Here is an 18,973-nt window from a genome sequence, read left to right as displayed (position 1 = left end):
TTTACTTTTTTAATTCATACATTTGTTTGTGTCTCCATTAAATAATTTTTGAGAGAACACAACATTTCACCATAAGTGTTGTATTATCATGGATACACAGATTGTAGTGTACACCATTTATTCTCTCACATCGGTCCTTACACTTGGGTCAGGTTGTTTTTACCAAACCAAAAAAGCTGATCACATTTGCATACCGCTGCACAAAATGCACGATTTCTGTTGTGTAACACGTAGCATCCAAATGTTGCTTTAGGTAAAGTATAAACTTGAAACCATTTTGTCTGCTTTTTATTTTATTTCAGTCAACGATAATTTTTGGCACAATGCTCGTCAAACGATGGTGTCAGATAAGCAATAAGCGATGCCAGACAAACATTCTCCAGATTTAATGACAATGCGCACAAACAATGAACTAAGAAAACAACTTCCTGCATACTAAGAATTGCAATAAACTAAAACATCTCCCAGTCAACACAAGCAGTGACCGTATATACGTTAAGTTACTTTGCGAATTTAAAAGGATATTGGATATTCTTATTTCCATTTACATTCGTATTGTTTATCCTACTAGTCAATGTCCAACAAAAAGAAAATTGTGTCATGTTGCAAAATTTGCCTTTGTGTGTTTTTATGTTCATTCTGTAATTGTCCAACACGTGCACGGTGAATAAAAACCATCATGTACATTGATGTTGCTACACATCGGCCTACTAACTTTTCTCGTGGCCACGCAACCAAATAAGCTAAAGTAAGATGCACAATTTCTGCAAAACTCATGTATTATCAAGTTAAATTGGCGATTGTAAATAGAGGAAAGTATATACTTTTCGAAAATGAATATGCGCCTGTCTATGTGGCGACCCGTTGGGCGACCAGGATCTTAAAGAAAAGAAAAGAAAAGAAAAGAAAAGAAAAGAAAAAGAAAAAAGCCGCCCATCTTTGAGAATCTGTGCTAATCTTAGCGTACTGAAATTCCTCCACTGCCTGCAGGTGAGGTTACATCTCAGACAGGTAGATCGTGTCATTGAGTCAGCTCGGAACAATGCCTGTAACTAATCAAGGTAAGGCCATCTCCTATTGTTCAGTCTCGGGGAAGGAAGATGTCGCCATTCATCAACTTCATTCGCAATTAAAACTTTCCAGTTTACCTGGACAACGACGTGAGAGTGAAACGGGATTAAAATCTAATAGGCTAATAATAACTCCTAGTCTTAAACAGCAATATGTCTGTTTAACTACAATTTAATAACTACGTGGGTTACATTTTTATTTAAGTACTTTCATACTTAAGTCATTTCATACTTATGGTTAAATAAAGCAAAACGAATGTTCTGCCTTGGTTCCAGTGGTTATTAAGACAGATTAAGATAAACAGCCTGATAAAGTAAAGAATTTAATAATCGTTTTAAACTAAGTCTCCCTGCTGGCACTTTAAAGGTCAAGCCGAGCTCTCATTTTAAACCCATAGCTGCATCCTTGCTGTTGGGGTGCGGTGCGCAGTAGCCTTGCTTGATTTTATTTGCTCAACAATTTACCTGTCCAAATATTCACTGGCGACAGCAAAGCATGAACACGGGCGATTAAAACTTTTCACAATTTGTTTAAAGAAAGTTTCTCTTGATTCATAAACAGGATGTAGAAAATATGATTTACGAAAGAATTATGTCGAAAGCAGAGAAATGACTTGTTTCCCAAAGATCATTGTCACTTTTTGTGTCACTTTTATGTCACAAAAAATCCCTTTTTATATATTTGACATACATATTCGACAAATAATATTAGCAAAAACGGCAAGGCAGTATTGTACAATTATTAATGTAACACATTAATGGAAAAAGCTGCTTTGACCTGTGCTTCTTTGCAAACTGCTTTCACGCAAACATGAAAAACAAAACAAATCCATCCATGTTGAACTTTCGACTGCTGTCAGAAAGTCTCTTTGCTAGCAGATATGTTTCCCTTTTAGTCATCCTCAGGTGCTGTTTTGAGAAAGTGATCCATGCCTTAATTTCATCCAGGCTTTTTATTTTTGACAGCTTTTATTTGACCATTAGGCTGTCTCGGATAGCTGCAAAATGTTGAAGCTGGTATCTTGAACCACACATGCAAGCAGGACCACATTTTACCCCTCCTGGTTTATTTGTACTGGCTTGAAGTTGTTACCTTTCCGTTTAACTTTTTGCTTTCAAAAAATCATTGAGGTCAGCTGACCAGATGCTTGTGGTTGTATACAGAAGCAGATTAAAACAAAAAGAACTTTGCTGTAGCTACAAGTAAACTCTGGAACAGCTTGCTCTACGCATCTGACCCCAACACTGCATGGTGGAAGTGTGGTAACACCATTGCTTCACAGTAGAAGGTCCTGGGATTAGGGTTATCTAGTTATCAAATTTAGTCTGGTGCCTTTCTGTGTGGAGTTTGTGTCGGCCCCCAACCCACCCACCCATGACTTGCTTGGGTTCTCTTCAGGTGCAGCTTCCCTCAGTCCAAAAATGTGCCAGTTAGGTTAACTTGTGAAATTACCATTTCTCTCCACTCATGAAAGCTGGAAGAGATATATATAGTACTATCAAGAGAAAGGCACACAAATGAAAAGGCACACATTGGAGAACAAAGGGGTTGGAAGTAGTGCACTTGGTTTGATTATATCATTTAATAATTACATTGGCTGTGTCTGGATTTTTACTGGGATAAAATAGATGTTTGTGACCACAAAAAAACATACATGGCACTCACATTATCAATCTGCCTAGTCTATTGTAAGCTTACAAAACATTCAGTTTTAGGTACTTAAATTGAGTCACTGGGGTTTTCTGCACTCTGTTTCCTCAAGCTAAAAATAACATGAATTCATTCCAACATAGAGAACTGACTGGTCCTTCCACAGGCATGTAACCGCTTTGGTATTGTTACATGGGCGTGTGTGTGTGTGACAAATAAGACAAATGAATAAGAATTCATCCATCCATTCGCTTCCGTTTGTCCTTTTCAGGGTCGCGGGGGGCGCTGGAGCCTATCCCAGCTGTCATAGGGCGAGAGGCGGGGTACACCCTGGACAGGTCGCCAGTCTAACACACAGGGAGAGACAATCATTCGCACTCACATTCACACCTAGTGACAATTTGGATTATCCAATTAACCTATCCCCACAAGCTGCATGTCTTTGGACGGTGGGAGGAAGCCGGAGTACCCGGAGAGAACCCACGCAAACACGGGGAGAACATGCAAACTCCACACAGAAAGACCCCAGCCTGATGTTGGAATTGAACTCAGGACCTTCTTGCTGTGCGGCAACAGTGCTAACCACCGTGCCACCGTGCTGCTGAATAAGAATTATGTTTGCTTAATGTGTGAAAGTTTGTTCTTATTTAGACTCAAGTGTGGTAGCAAGCTGGAATATACAGTGCTCAGCAGCATAAATGAGTACACCCCTTTACATTTGTCAGAAAACCTTTAGTTTTCTTTCAGAATCAACATTTTCTATGAGATGCTATAATACAAAATACTGCCATAAATGTGGGCCACTGATTGCAAAAAAAAGATTTGTTAATTTGCACACACACAAAAAATGATTTTCCTAAAAACTCATTCAAGCCCATGTTGTAAAAATGAGTACACCCCAATTATAGTCGTAGGAGAAAATCCACACAAGACTGCAAAATTTGAATTAACAGGCATTCAACCACAGGTGAGTCTAATGATTTTTTTAAGAGGTGTCCAGCAGACAGGTGATGATAAAAGGGCATTACTTAACAAAGAAAAGCTCTTCCCATTTCATGCTGCCAGCAATAGCTCCACATGGAAGAGAAATATCACAAAATCTGAGAAAGGAAATAATTTCTTTACACAAAAAAGGTGAGTGCTACAAGAAGATCAGCAAAACATTACATATCAGTCAAAGTGATCCAAAAATTTAGGAAAGATGGAAGTGCAACCATATTACAGAGACGTCCAGGCCATCCACAGAAGTTAACATCTCAACAGGAGCGTCTCCTAATGAAAAGGGTTGAAGAAAATCACCATGGAAGTTCACTGCAGTTAGCTAAAGCAGTAGAAAGCCAAACTGGAGTGACCGTTTCCCGTGACACCATCCGGCGCACATTGCAGAGGAATGGCATGCATGGGTATCGTCCATGAAGGAAGCCTCTCCTAAAGTCCATACACAAAAAAGCACACCTAGAATTTGCTAGGGCCCATGCTGAAAAAGATGAAGACTACTGGGACTCTATACTCTGGAGTGATGAGACAAAGATCACTGTTTTTGGAACAAATGGTTTCAAAACGGTATGGTGTCATAAAGGTGAGGATTTCAAGGGGAAATGTATGGTGTCTACAGTGAAACATGGTGGTGGTAGTGTCCTTATGTGGGGATGCATGAGTGCTGCTGGTGTTGGGGAGCTGCATTTCATTGATGGTATGAACTCAACAATGTACTGCTCTATTCTGAAGGATAAGATAAGATAAGATAAGATAAGATAAGATAAGATAAGATAAGATAAGATAAGATAAGACTTTATTGATCCCACAAAGGGGAAATTTTTGCGTCACCTCAGCTCAGGTACAGATATCAGAAGGAAATGCAAAAATACAAATAAGTACAATCAATGAAAAAAGTAAGATAATACACTATATACAATGGTAGCATACACAGTATGTGATTATGAATATGGTTGGAAATATGGAAGACATAAAATATATAGCTTGATATAGCTATTGTACCACTGCTATTCCTTTTTATAGACATGTACACACACACATGTACACACTAAATATACATATGTATACATTAGGGGTGCAACGATACTCGTATCGATATTGAAACGTTCGATACAGTGCTTTCGGTTCGGTACGCATATGTATCGAACAATACAAAATTTTTGATTTATTTTATCAACTTTCCTTCTGACGATGCTGTCTGTGTTGAGCTCTCAGTGGATCTGCGTTCGACAGTGCAGCCTAGGAGGAGTAGTCGAACGCAGATTCACTGAGCGCAGAGCAAGCTAGCGAGACAGAAGTTAAGCTCTCCTTGCAACATGGCAAATTGAACCTCCCCCACCCTCATTCAGATCTGGCGTTTGGAACAATTTTGGTTTTCATGTGACGTATGACCCTGAAGGTAAGCGCGTCATGGACTAAAGTAAAACAGTATGTTGGATATGCCACGCAATGCTCAATTACATGGGTGGGAGCTAGTGTGTTAGCGCAGTTAGCTCGTTAACAGAGATTTGCCGTGTTGTGGCGTTAACGTCATTTCAACGAGATTTACGCTGACAGCATTAGTGGGAACACAACGAATATGACTGCACATTTACGCCGACATCATCCTAGTGCAAAGACAAGTGGAAGCAGACAAAAACAATAAGCACGCATGCTACAAACTTTACCCAAGTCATTTAGACAGCCGTTAGCACATGATTCTCCTTATATGTTTAATATGCTGCTGAGAATATAGCCCAGAAGAAGCATATAGTATAGCTTTTATTTTGGAAAGAGCCATTTCTCTGTAATAAACTCTCTTTTCCAAAGATGAGTGATTCCTCAATCAGATACAGGGCTTGCAAAATTGCTAGCCCGACGTCCCGGGGCTAGCGATTTTTCCAGTCGGGCTACCAAAATATATCTCTGCCCTGCCCGTCGGCCTATCGTAGGAAGGAAAAATATATGTCAATGCTTTTGCATTCTTTCGGAAATGTAGCTGGGTAATTATGTTATTGGCATCGGTGAGCCACTGTCAATATGTGACATCGCGTTTGAATTTGCGCTTGTTTTTTGCTTTCACTTTGCAATCGCGTGAACTGTGTATAGAGAGCGACAGCACTGATTGGTGAGTGATGATAATTTGCGCACCAATTCCTCTGACATCATCTTATCAATCGTTAGCTTACTATGCAAACATGACAAGTGAAATCTCCCGCAGCAAGCTTAAACATGTGAGAGGTTGATCGCGCAGAGAATCGCTGAGCGTTATGTGAGTGCGTGTGCAAAAGCAGCAGGATATATATTTTAGTTCTGCTGAGCCAAATAAGACAGGTCAGGGTGAAGAAGTGACAGCCAAAGAAAAGCTTACCACAAAACGGAAAAGTTATGACAAATCAGACTATAAGGCAAAAAGAAAGTGCAGCTTTATGGTTTCATGGACAAAAGAATTTCTGTGGCTGCAATATGACAAGCTAAATAACCAGGGCTGCAAATAAGTGGTCCGCAGGTGCGCATTCGCTGTCAAAATAAAAAATGCGCACAAGATAAGAAGTTGCAACGTGTGTTTGCGTACATAAGATTTTCAGGAGGAGGACAGAGATTTGTTTAGAACTCTTAAAGATGTCGAAGAAGCTCCTTTAAGAAATTACTGTGATGTTCCTCCACCTCCAAAGAAATGTCAGAAGTCCGAACCACAAAAGAAGCGCGTATTCTCGGAAAAGTGGTTGCAGGAGGTGAACTGGCTTCAAACAAATGAAAAACACACAAAGATGTGGTCCGGAATGTGCCGTGAAAATTTAATAAATGACAAATTAAAAAGGCATGAACATTTTTTTTTGTATCGAAAAAATATCGAACCGTGACACCAAAGTATCGAACTGAACCGTGAATTTTGTGTATCATTGCACCATATATACCTGCACATTTCCATACACATGGAAGGTCCATTATGCATGAAGTGGTGACCGTGGATGTTCACAGTGTCCAGTGACTTATGACATCATGATTGAGGAGTTATAGAGTCTAACTGCTGTTGGGATGAATGATCTGCGAAAGCGCTCCTTCCTGCAGTGAGGGTGTTTCAGTCTCTGATTAAAGGAGCTGCTCAGCCCACTCACATACTCGTGCAGTGGGTGATGTGGGTTGTTCCTAATGGATGTCAGCTTTACTAACATCCTCCTCTCGCCAACCTGCTGAAGTCTCACACACAACCTGTTGAAAGGGGAGGGGGCAGGTTGCTTCCAGATACTGCACATTTCATTCATAATGTCAATCCAAACCCATTACTTAGACTTAGATCCTCCCATGCCTTATGGGGCATATCGGGCAGCAAACGAACACCACCAGGTTCGATCTTGTGCCCGGGCTTCAGCTTCTTCCAACGATATGTTCGATGTCTTTAGGTCTTGATGGAATGACCTTCGCCAGGTGTTGTGTGGACATCCTCATGGTCTTTTAACACCCAAGAGTTGCCAGCGCATCGCTGTTCTTAGGATCAGTGTGTCATCCATATGACCGGCCAGTCGGAGTCTTTGGCATGCGACGATGTTGTGAAGTTTGACGGCGCCACTCTGAATTGTGGTGGGTGCTATGGAAGGCAAATCGACGAAATTGATGGTGAGTTGTTGCTGGTGCTCAACGCACTGTTCGATAATGTTTCTTAAGCCGAAAATCTTTTCTGTGCACAATCGTCCGCTTCGGAACCCAGCTTGCTCCTCTCGTAGACATTGGTCGAGGGCACTTTTGGGCGGACTCCACAGTGGCATCGCTTAGGCCAGTACAGAGGTCTTCAACATTTTTCATTTCTCCAAGGAGGGTGAAATGATTTTGCAGCTCTAAAGTGAAGGCATTGACGACGGTCAGGTCCTTGAGCTTCTCTATTGTGAATTGTGATTTGGCTGTCTTTGGTTCCAAAATTTGAGTTTGACTTCTGCTCCGAGTAGGTGGTGGTCAGATCCAACATCCGCTTTTCAATTCGACCTCCATTTTTGGCTGATGCAGATAAGATCAATTTCATTGAATATACGCCCATCCGGTGATCGCCATGTCTTCTTGTGGATCTCTCGGTGCTGGAAATATGTATTTCCAATGCTCAGCCCATTGTGCTCGCAGAAGGATACTAATCGTTCGCCGTTATCGCTGAGACCCATTGAAGATGCATGCGGTCCAACCACTGTCTCCAATCGGTCGCTGCCCATCTGGGCATTGAAATCTCAGATGAAGATCTTAAGTTCGCTATTCAGGATGTCACGTCTTGTCGCACTGACCTAGTAGGTGTGGCTGTTACTCTTCTCTTCCTCCTCTTGCCCACTACCTGCTCTGTGCTGCTGCTTGCGCGTGGCCGCTGATTAGACCTTGTGCCATCTACAACTAAGCGCGGCCTGGTGCGCGCCGCTCCACCAGGTGAGCTGAATTAAAGCAATCAAGGACTGGCATGCCTAGTAGACCTTAAAATGCATGCAGCAGTCATTTGACCCGGGTGCGACATACTGAGAGGACAGCAAACAAAGGACGATCCACTTTCCACTGTGAGGAAGACTTTGAGCTAGACGGGCTATCGGTAAGCTCTTGGACTCATATTTGCTGCTTATATGCTTGGGAACTATGGAAGCTCAATTGTGGAAATGTATTTATGCTTTGGGAAATAGTTACTGCATTTAAGCTTAAAAAATTATATTGATATTTAAATGAATGTTTAAGTTTGAATATGAATATGTAGATAGTGTTACCCACATATTTATGTTAATTAATACTAAAAATAGTTACCCCAAATCCTTGGTTAAAGTCTCTATTAAAATATTTGCAAAACTTTAAAATCTATACTTTAAAAATTTAATTGTTTATAAAAAGTATAAAAGGCAAGGCAGACACATTTTGTGTATTTAAGAACCACAGTTTATTTCATCTTCGTTTGTTTGACATTACCCAGCTCTGTGATTAAAAAACCAATGAATGTAAAACTAACTTAAACTGGGTTAAATGATAGTTTAGCTAAAACTAAATACTTTTGTCTATGTTAAATGGCTTTACTGTATAATGCATTTAATTTATCTGAATGATTAACGAAATGTTCTTTATTTTTTTTGTGTTTAAAGGTTTTTCACCTATCTACCTATCAGCTATCTAACTAGCTAACTACCTGATTGACTGAATGAACTTGAAACTGGTCAAAATAAATTGAGTGAAATTCAAAGTCTGGTCTTTTTCAAGTGTGGGCACCTCACAGACAGAGAACACTTGACACGTCTTGCAGCTGATCTTAGAAATAGTCCTTGAAAGCATCTTCCGTATTGTCCGTCGGCGCATAGACTTGCACAATAGTCGTCTTGGCGTGTACAAATCCGAAACGAGCTGTGATGATGTGGTTGTTAACAGGTTTCCAACCGTGAGTGCTCTCGCGGCTTCTTTGCTCAAAACGAGCCACACTGCATGTTCATGTCGATCTTCATGACACGAGAACAAGATTGTCTTGCCATCGCTGGTAATTTGGCCGCTCTCTGTCCACCTCATTTCACTGATTCCAAACTCCTTCAAAACTCCTTCAAAAGTTGAGCCAGCCATCCACTCTGATATAACGTGCGAACGTTCCACGTCCCAATTCTTGTGATGGTTTAATGTTTCCATCGGGCGCTGGATGCCGTTTTCAGTTTCTTCCAGCACCATCATCCCGTTTGAAGTAGAATTCCCGCCAGGTTTTCCAAAACTTCTGCTTTCGTTTGTCGTTTCTGTAGCGGTAGGGTTTTTTACAGGGGCGGGTTGCTAGCCTGATGCCCAACCCTTCTCCTTTCTCATCCAGGCTTGGGACTGGCCATGGCGGAGTTCCAAGCCCGTTATGTATTTATTCATTATTTTTCATGGGTTGTGTGAAATCCCAGAAAAAAAATATACAAGGTGTAGGTCTATTAGTCTATGTCGTGGAGTTGTTGATACTGGAGTGCAAAATTACTAATGGAAGATGGACAAGAACAGTTCAAAGCCATCAGGTCCTCAGTTTAGAAAAAAAGAGAAAAGAAGCAGAGAAACAAGCAAAAGATACAGGTAAGCAGATGTGTCATTGAATAATGGTAGGTATTATGTATCCTGAAACAAGATAATATTCATTAGTAGGGCCAGGACTCCGCAGTCTATTTACACCTACAGGCCAGTGGACACTCTTTCAAGGATGAGGATATACACATCCTGGACAGGGAGGAATGCTGGTTTGAGCGGGGAGTCAAGGAGGCCATTTACGTGAAAAGGGAAAGACCATCTCTGAATCTAGCAGGGGGCCTAAGGGCACATCTTTCACCATCTTACAATGCTGTAATTGCAGCCATTCACCAGCTCTCTGTGAATGGTACTCATGATCATTGATCAGTGGTTGTTGTCAATGTTCATGAGAATTTGTTAATGAGCAAGGAACTGACCTCCCAGCCCATTTTTCCTTCTGCGGTGCTATTTTCTGACCTCAGTATTTTTTATTTCATATATATGTATATTAGAGGTGCAACGATATTCGTATCAATATTGAACCGTTCGATACAGTGCTTTCGGTTCGGTACGCATATGTATCGAACAATACAACATTTGTAATTTATTTTATCAATTTTCCTTCTGACGATGCTGTCTGTGTTGAGCGCTCAGTGAATCTGTGTTCGACTACTCCGCCTAGGCTGCACTGTCCAGCGCAGATCCACTGAGCGCTCAACACAGACAGCATAGTCAGAAGGAAGAGCGCAGGGCAAGCTAGCAAGACAGAAGTTAAGCTCTCCTTGCAACAGGCAAATTGAACCTCATTCAGATCTGGCGTTTGGAATTATTTTGGTTTTCATGTGACGTATGACCCTGAAGGTAAGCGAGTCATGGACTAAAGTAAAACAGTATGTTGGATGTGCCATGCAATGTTCAATTACATTGGTGTGAACTAGTGTGTTAGCGCAGTTAGCTCGTTAACGTGTTGGCCGTCTAGCCCCATGCACGGAGCGATCGGCGGTAGCTTGTTAACAGAGATTTGCCGTGTTGTGGCATATAGTATAGCTTTTATTTTGGAAAGAGACATTTCTCTGTAATAAACTCTCTTTTCCAAAGATGAGTGATTCCTCAATCAGATACAGGGCTTGCAATATCGCTAGCCCGACGTCCCGAAGCTAGCGATTTTTTTTTTTTCAGTCGGGCTACCAAAATCTATCTCTTCCCTGCCCGTCGGGCTATTGTAGGAAAAATATATGTCAATGCTTTTGCATTCTTTCAGAAATGTAGCTGGGTAATTATGTCATTGGCATCGGTGAGCCACTGTCAATATGTGACATATTGAAGTCGCGTTTGAATTTGCGCTTGTTTTTTTGCTTTCACTTTGCAATCGCGCGAACTGTGTATAGAGAGTGACAGTACTGATCTGTGAGTGATGATAATTTGTGCACCAATTCCTCTGACATCGTCTTATTAATCGTTAGCTTACTATGCAAACATGACAAGTGAAATCTCCCGCAGCAAGCTTAAACATGTGAGAGGTTGATCGCGCAGAGAATCACTGAGCTTATGTGAGTGCGTGTGTAAAAGCATTTCAGTTCTGCTGAGCCAAATAAGACAGGTCAGGGTGAAGAAGTGACACCCAAAGAAAAGCTTACCACAAAACAGAGAAGTTATGACAAATCAGACTATAAGGCAAAAAGAAAGTGCAGCTTTATGGTTTCATGGACAAAAGAATTTCTGTGGCTGCAATATGATGAGCTAAATAACCAGGGCTGCACATACAGTGGGGCAAAAAAGTATTTAGTCAGCCACCAATTGTGCAAGTTCCCCCACTTAAAATGATGACAGAGGTCAGTAATTTGCACCAGAGGTACACTTCAACTGTGAGAGACAGAATGTGAAAAAAAAATCCATGAATCCACATGGTAGGATATGTAAAGAATTTATTCGTAAATCAGGGTGGAAAATAAGTATTTGGTCACCTCAAACAAGGAAAATCTCTGGCTCTCACAGACCTGTAACGTCTTCTGTAAGAAGCTTTTCTGTCCCCCACTCGTTACCTGTATGAATGGCACCTGTTTGAACTCATCATCTGTATAAAAGACACCTGTCCACAGCCTCAAACAGTCAGACTCCAAACTCCGCCATGGCCAAGACCAAAGAGCTTTCGAAGGACACCAGGAAAAGTATTGTAGACCTGCACCAGACTGGGAAGAGTGAATCTACAATAGGCAAGCAGCTTGGTGTTAAAAAATCAACTGTGGGAGCAATCATCAGAAAATGGAAGACATACAAGACCACTGATAATCTCCCTCGATCTGGGGCTCCACGCAAGATCTCATCCCGTGGGGTCAAAATGATCATGAGAACGGTGAGCAAAGATCCCAGAACCACACGGGGGGACCTGGTGAATGACCTGCAGAGAGCTGGGACCAAAGTAACAAAGGTCACCATCAGTAACACACTACAACGGCAGGGAATCAAATCCCACAGTGCCAGACGTGTTCCGCTGCTGAAGCCAGTGCATGTCCAGGCCCGTCTGAAGTTTGCCAGAGAGCACATGGATGATACAGCAGAGGATTGGGAGAATGTCATGTGGTCAGATGAAACCAAAGTAGAACTTTTTGGTATAAACTCAACTCGTCGTGTTTGGAGGAAGAAGAATACTGAGTTGCATCCCAAGAACACCATACCTACTGTGAAGCATGGGGGTGGAAACATCATGCTATGGGGCTGTTTTTCTGCCAAGGGGACAGGACGACTGATCCGTGTTAAGGACAGAATGAATGGGGCCATGTATCGTGAGATTTTGAGCCAAAACCTCCTTCCATCAGTGAGAACTTTGAAGATGAAACGAGGCTGGGTCTTCCAACATGACAATGATCCAAAACACACCGCCCGGGCAACAAAGGAGTGGCTCCGTAAGAAGCATTTGAAAGTCCTGGAGTGGCCTAGTCAGTCTCCAGACCTCAACCCCATAGAAAATCTGTGGCGGGAGTTGAAAGTCCGTGTTGCTCGGCGACAGCCCCAAAACATCACTGCTCTCGAGAAGATCTGCATGGAGGAATTGGCCAAAATACCAGCTACTGTGTGTGCAAACCTGGTAAAGACCTATAGTAAACGTTTGACCTCTGTTATTGCCAACAAAGGTTATGTTACAAAGTATTGAGTTGTATTTTTGTTATTGACCAAATACTTATTTTCCACCCTGATTTACGAATAAATTCTTTACAAATCCTACCATGTGGATTCATGGATTTTTTTTTTCACATTCTGTCTCTCACAGTTGAAGTGTACCTCTGGTGCAAATTACTGACCTCTGTCATCATTTTAGGTGGGGGAACTTGCACAATCGGTGGCTGACTAAATACTTTTTTGCCCCACTGTAAGTGGTCCGCAGGTGCGCATTCGCTGTCAAAATAAAAAACACGCACAAGGGTTAGGGTTAAATTTAAAAACTGTACTTTTGAGTTAAAATATATATTTATAATTTTAATAAATGACAAATTAAAAATGCATGAACATTTTTTTGTATCGAAAAAATATCGAACCGTGACACCAAAGTATCGAACCGAACCGTGAATTTTGTGTATCGTTGCACCCCTAATGTGTGTGTGTGTATGTATATATGTATATATATATATATATATATATATATATATATATATATATATATATATATATGCACACACATGTAAACGTGTATATATTTATAAATGTGCATATATTCATACATTTGGACATATATTTATTCTTATGATTCTCACATTCCTGTTCTTACATTTGGCTTCTTTCTTATGTTTCTTGTATTTTGCACACCGCTGTTGCTTTTGAAGCTTGCACACAAGAATTTCACTCACATGCACTGCACCAGTAATGTGATGTGACAATAAAAGTGATTTGGTTTGATTTTTATTTGATTTAATATTGGAGTTTAATCTTGGACCAACCAAATTTTGTTACTAACTTGAGACACTAGCATCGCATCTTCTTAATCTGAAATTACTGCCAGGTTGGCCTGACTTTATGTATGGGCATGTGGTGTTTTTTATATGCTGCTTCAATAAAAGCGAAGCATAATTAATTTTCTTCTTCCTCTTTGACATCATTGTGTTGTGTTAGGTTAGGTTATTTTGTTAGGGTGGAAAATGCAGTTTGGCCACAGGCTGACTGGAAGAAATATTTTCTCACAGTTGCAGTTACCAGTTCTTATGTGTCTTACTGGTGCTTGTCAGTGCCAGTCAGACATGAACTGCAAATAGATTATCATTACATTCTGCTTTGGTGATAACCACTCTACAGGCTTCCTTTCAATACATTAATTTTGATCAGTAATGTTCTTAAAATGACCTCAGTGTTGTGTAATTCATCTGGTGTACAGTAATAGACAGTGTTGGGAAGGTAACTATTAAAATGTAATCCACTACAGATTACAGAATACATGCCCCAAAATGTATTTTGTAACGTATTCTGTTACATTACTCAGTGAGAGTAACGTATTCTGAATATTTTGGATTACTTAATATATTATCATGGTTTTTACAACTACATGACTGTACTATTGCTGTGTGTTTTATTACCATTACTGAAGGTTACTCGCCATACCAATAGCAACTAGATTTTTAAATCTTCATATAAAATGAGTAACAGTAGGGTGGACATTAGGTAAGGCTGCACTTTTAGCAGCAATCTCGTATTAAAACTATTCTGCGCGTATATAAAACGGGTTCACAGCACCGAACCTTAGTAAAGGGACCTCTGGCTAATACGTCGGGATCCATGTCGGGCTCTTAGCTGAAAACTAGCTTTACTTTGTTGTCTGGGTCAACATTGCTAGCTAGATACAGAGAGAGGCGTTGAAAAGGCTGCTCCAATGGAACATATTGTTTCAGAGGAAAACACGAACACAGTGTACAGTTGAGTCTTAATAGCGTACTTACAACTGGGCTCGTCAGGCACTCTTTTTGGCTGCAGTGGTTATTATTATATTTACATGCTTCCAGCTCCCGTTTCTGCTCGGTGACAACTCGTACTTTTCAACTCATCTTTTTCTCCCTCCTTCGCTCACAGACACATAACGGGTATGGTAGTCCATTCTCCCTGCAGCACGGACTACACTGCCCATGAGGCTACGTTCTTTAGGGCTATGCCTCTCACACTCTGCCTTCATATTAAATCATTTTTTGAACAGTAATTTTTAAAAATATTTCTTCACGTCATTATGAGACGTGACATACAGGCATTTGAGTCTCTTAATGCGTGTTTTGTTTGTTTCCACCGGTGTGGAATTACCAAAAATAGAGAGGGCATAACCTAACATATGAAACAGGAAAAGACCGCCATGTAATCCATTTATTTCAACAAAGTAACTGTATTTTGAATACCACCTTTTTAAACAGTAACTGAAACTTATTTTATCTACTGTGCAGTACACAAGTGGAACCATTTTCACTTTCTAATAATCTTTTTCCTCTCTTAAAGATTTTTTTTTTACTTTTTTGTTTGGTCGTTTGCACTTTTTTTTGTTTCTGGCTCCTTGTGTTTAGTTTGTTTCTGGTTGTGCTTCCTTTGTCTCGTTTGGCCTGATTTGCCCCAGCTGTGTTTCCCTCCTGTTACCCATTCCCTGATTGCTCCCTCTGTGTATTTAAGCCCTGTGTTTTTCTGTGTCCATGTCGCGATCTACCCTCATCTTGCTGTGTGTTCTGTCCGTTTGCCAGTTCAGGTTATTATTGTTTTCAGTTTAGTATTTGTATTCCCAGTTTTGCTAGTTCTGTTTGCCATCTAGCAATAAATCTGAGTTTGAGTTTACTTTCTGCCTCCGAATGTCTGCACATTGGGTCCTCCTTACCACCACTCCTGCCTGCACACAGCCAGAAGACAGAAGATCGCGACCATACTATGGACCCAGCAGACATTGAACTTCTGGAGCGACGCTGAGCAGCCTTTGCCCAGTTGGAGGAGGAACTCCGCTGGAAGCCATGGCTCACCCCTGACGTCGGGCGCATTTTTCATGGAACTCGGCTGGCTCTCGGCGGTCCCCGGAGCTGCCAAGAGTCTCCACCTGTTGCTCCGCTGGCACTCAAGGCCGCTTCAGTTGGGAGTACTCCATGTGGCTTTAGGCGCTCACACTCCAGCCTCAGTGTCACCGTTCTACACATGAGCTTTCTGATATATTGATAACACTGGCCTTGATTCTCGGTGGACATCCCAGAAGTTCTCAAAATGTTTCGTCTTATTCAAGTTTAAAACCACAAATGTTCCTGGAAGAGCATGACTTTTTAATTTTTGGGAAAAAAATATTTCTCCCTATTTTGGGGGAGCTTTAGGGTCCCTAATAATATATCAATCATAAAATTTGACACCCTGCCCCCCCCCCCCCCCCAAACAGATATTGGTTTGTTGCTTCAAGGCAACGCTGTGCAACAAGGGTAGTAAAATGCCAAGTTATTCTATAATAAGTTGTATTAGTACAACAAGGATGAACAAATAAATAAACAACAAATAGACAATGTAAACATTTCAGAAAACAATAAAACACCAAAGTACATCCAACATTTGACCCTAACTCCATGCACGCGCGCACACACACGCACACACACACACGTTGTGTTTCCATCACTTTTGGGGACATTACATTAACTTACATTCATTTCCTGGAGACTTATCCTGACTCTACCCATCACAAGTCCCTGCCTGAACCTTACCCTAACCCTGACTCAAGCCTTCACCCTAAAATTTAATGATTTACCTTGCAATTTGTCCCCATAAAGTAAGCGAGACCTCACAATGTGAGTGTGTAAACAAATTTGTGTCTCCACAACAATAATTAATACATGACCACACACACTGAGACCCTCACAGCAATATTGGTATGGCAGGGATCAGGCCCACACAGTGTGCTTACATATGACCCACATACCGCAAAGAATGACGGCCCTTTGGTGGCCCAGACCTTGTTTGCCAGAGGTGGCCCACACGTGGGGCAGCACAAGGCCAGTTTCAGACACCCTGGTCGTCCTGTGCTGGCCCATGTGTGGATTACCTCTGGCAAACATGATCTGGCCCACCAAAGGGCCCTTATTCATTGCGGTATGTGAGCCATCTGTAGGTGGTGTGCAGCCATGGGCCAGTTGTAGACACACTGCTGGCCCTGTGCAGGCCCAGAACAGTTTCAGCTCTGGCCCCAGATGTCAGCATAATGTGTACCTTAATCAAGCCATGCAATAACATGTGCCGGAACATGCAAAACAGTGCAAAAGTAACATGCCGAAACTCTGTTCAGACAGTGAATGGACTGATTTTTATATAGCGCTTTTCTACTCTCCCAGATTACTCAAAGTACCGGCTTGATACCAGATCCTGGCCAGACCTGCTTGCTATGTGGGCACTAACACACACAAAGACACAGTTACTTCACCAACTGACCCATGAGCTCCTAAGTGTCCCTCAAACCTCATTCAGGGATCCACTCCTCTACTTCACTGTCACTCCCTGAAAACTCACTGTCCTCATATTCTGAGGACAGAAAGTGCACATTCCCTTGGTTTCCTTGCATAAAACGTTTTTACATCCATGTCCTGTAATTATGAGTAGACTGTAAAGTAAAAAACATTGACTATGATCATATAAATGCACAAAAACACATCTCTACACACATATGCAAATGCTTTATATTGCCTGAAAAAAATTGGTCTAACTGCACAGTGTTGCCTTGAGGCAACGAATATAAATTAACAGTTTTACTGTATAAATAAATTTAAAAAAGTAGAACAAACAATCAAATATGCTTCTCAACATATTCATGCACATACAAGTATTTTTAAAATGAAATGAAAGTCACACCACCTTCAAGTCATCATTTTATTGGAAAGAGATGTGCCTGGTAGCATTATTTGAAAAAAAAAACTGTTTTTTTTTTTGAAGGGCCAATGTAAGGCATGAAAATGTGGTTTGTTGCCTCAGGGCAACGCCATGCAGTAGACGGTTAAAAAATTACAGACATGTTAACGAACAATGAGGAAAAATATCTGTATTACTGCCAAGCATGTGCAGGATTGCGGTAACAGAAGTATCAAATAACAAAACGAAACCGGGTTTTAGGGGATTGTGTTTTATTTCAACTATTTAATCTGTTGTTTCTATTTTGGCAGCAATCAGGAAGTAGCTGTGGCGAAAATAATGGGAATCAGGCTCGTCTTCTGGTAAATGTTTTTAAGGAATGTAGTGATGCATGCGTTAATAAAAGATGCTGAACTTGAAACGTGACCAATGTTTGTCTAATCACATTGAGTCGAATGAGGGAGGAGTTCACATGTGTGTGTTTGTGTGTACACTGCGCATGGAATCGGAGCTTATAAGAGCTTGTAGTTTTCAGTGTTTTCTCATTTTTTTTATCATATTTCAATTCATCTGCAGACTTTTTCCAGTAAAATGAATGGTGCAGGTCTTATTTATGTATCGGTAAAATCCATTAATATTCCTGAAATATTAACAGACAGTTGTCATAAGAAGGTTCAAGAGCTTTCCTCTTCTTGGAATCATAAGAAACTCCTCAGCACTACGGCAAGCAGTGGAGTTGACTTATTGAAAGTATTAAATCAAGAATTAGAAATTAAGTTTCTCTTCTTCCTCTTCCTCTACCTTTTCTTGCTGTTAGTTCCTGTTCTGCGGTTCCTGGGCTTTGACAGCATACGTTGTTTTCATTATTATTTACATTATTTATTGTAACTGTTCATTATTTCCAACTCTGTTTTCCATTCAACCCAACCTGACAAGGCACATTATCTATTTCTACAAAGCCTTTGCTTCCCTGCTAGCTTCTTTCTGGCTAACGAGACTTTGTAACGACAAGGAAATGTTTTGTTTGTTTTGGAGAGGATTATTTATGAAAACGTATTTTTAAGAATATTAAAAACTTTAGGATGCAAACTCTGATTTAATCAATTATCCACCCAGATTAGTTGGTTTTATAAAGGAAGAAACATCTGACAACTCCTGCGTGTTTTGTGGAAAGCAAGAAATGTATTAAATTAGAGATTAAATGAAGCTTGTTAAATTTTTACATTCTAGACAGACAGCGCTATTATGTCTATTCCTATTTTCATATATTTTTTTTTCTAATATATCTCAAATTCCCTTTTTATTCCTGACCCTTGTGCGTTTGTAACAATGAACAGTGAATTTCACAGTGGGATTAAGAATCTATGTCTGTGTTTTACGACAGATATATCTGGGTTTCCTTTCCGGTATATGTATTATGTTAAATTCACGTTCTAATAGCTCAAAATCACTGTTTTTGTTTAAATTAAGGCCCAGTGAGCTCTTC

This window comes from Astatotilapia calliptera, chromosome 12 (genome assembly GCF_900246225.1).
Source record: "Astatotilapia calliptera chromosome 12, fAstCal1.2, whole genome shotgun sequence".
Classification (NCBI taxonomy): Eukaryota; Metazoa; Chordata; class Actinopteri; order Cichliformes; family Cichlidae; genus Astatotilapia; species Astatotilapia calliptera.
This window is presented reverse-complemented; position numbering follows the sequence as displayed.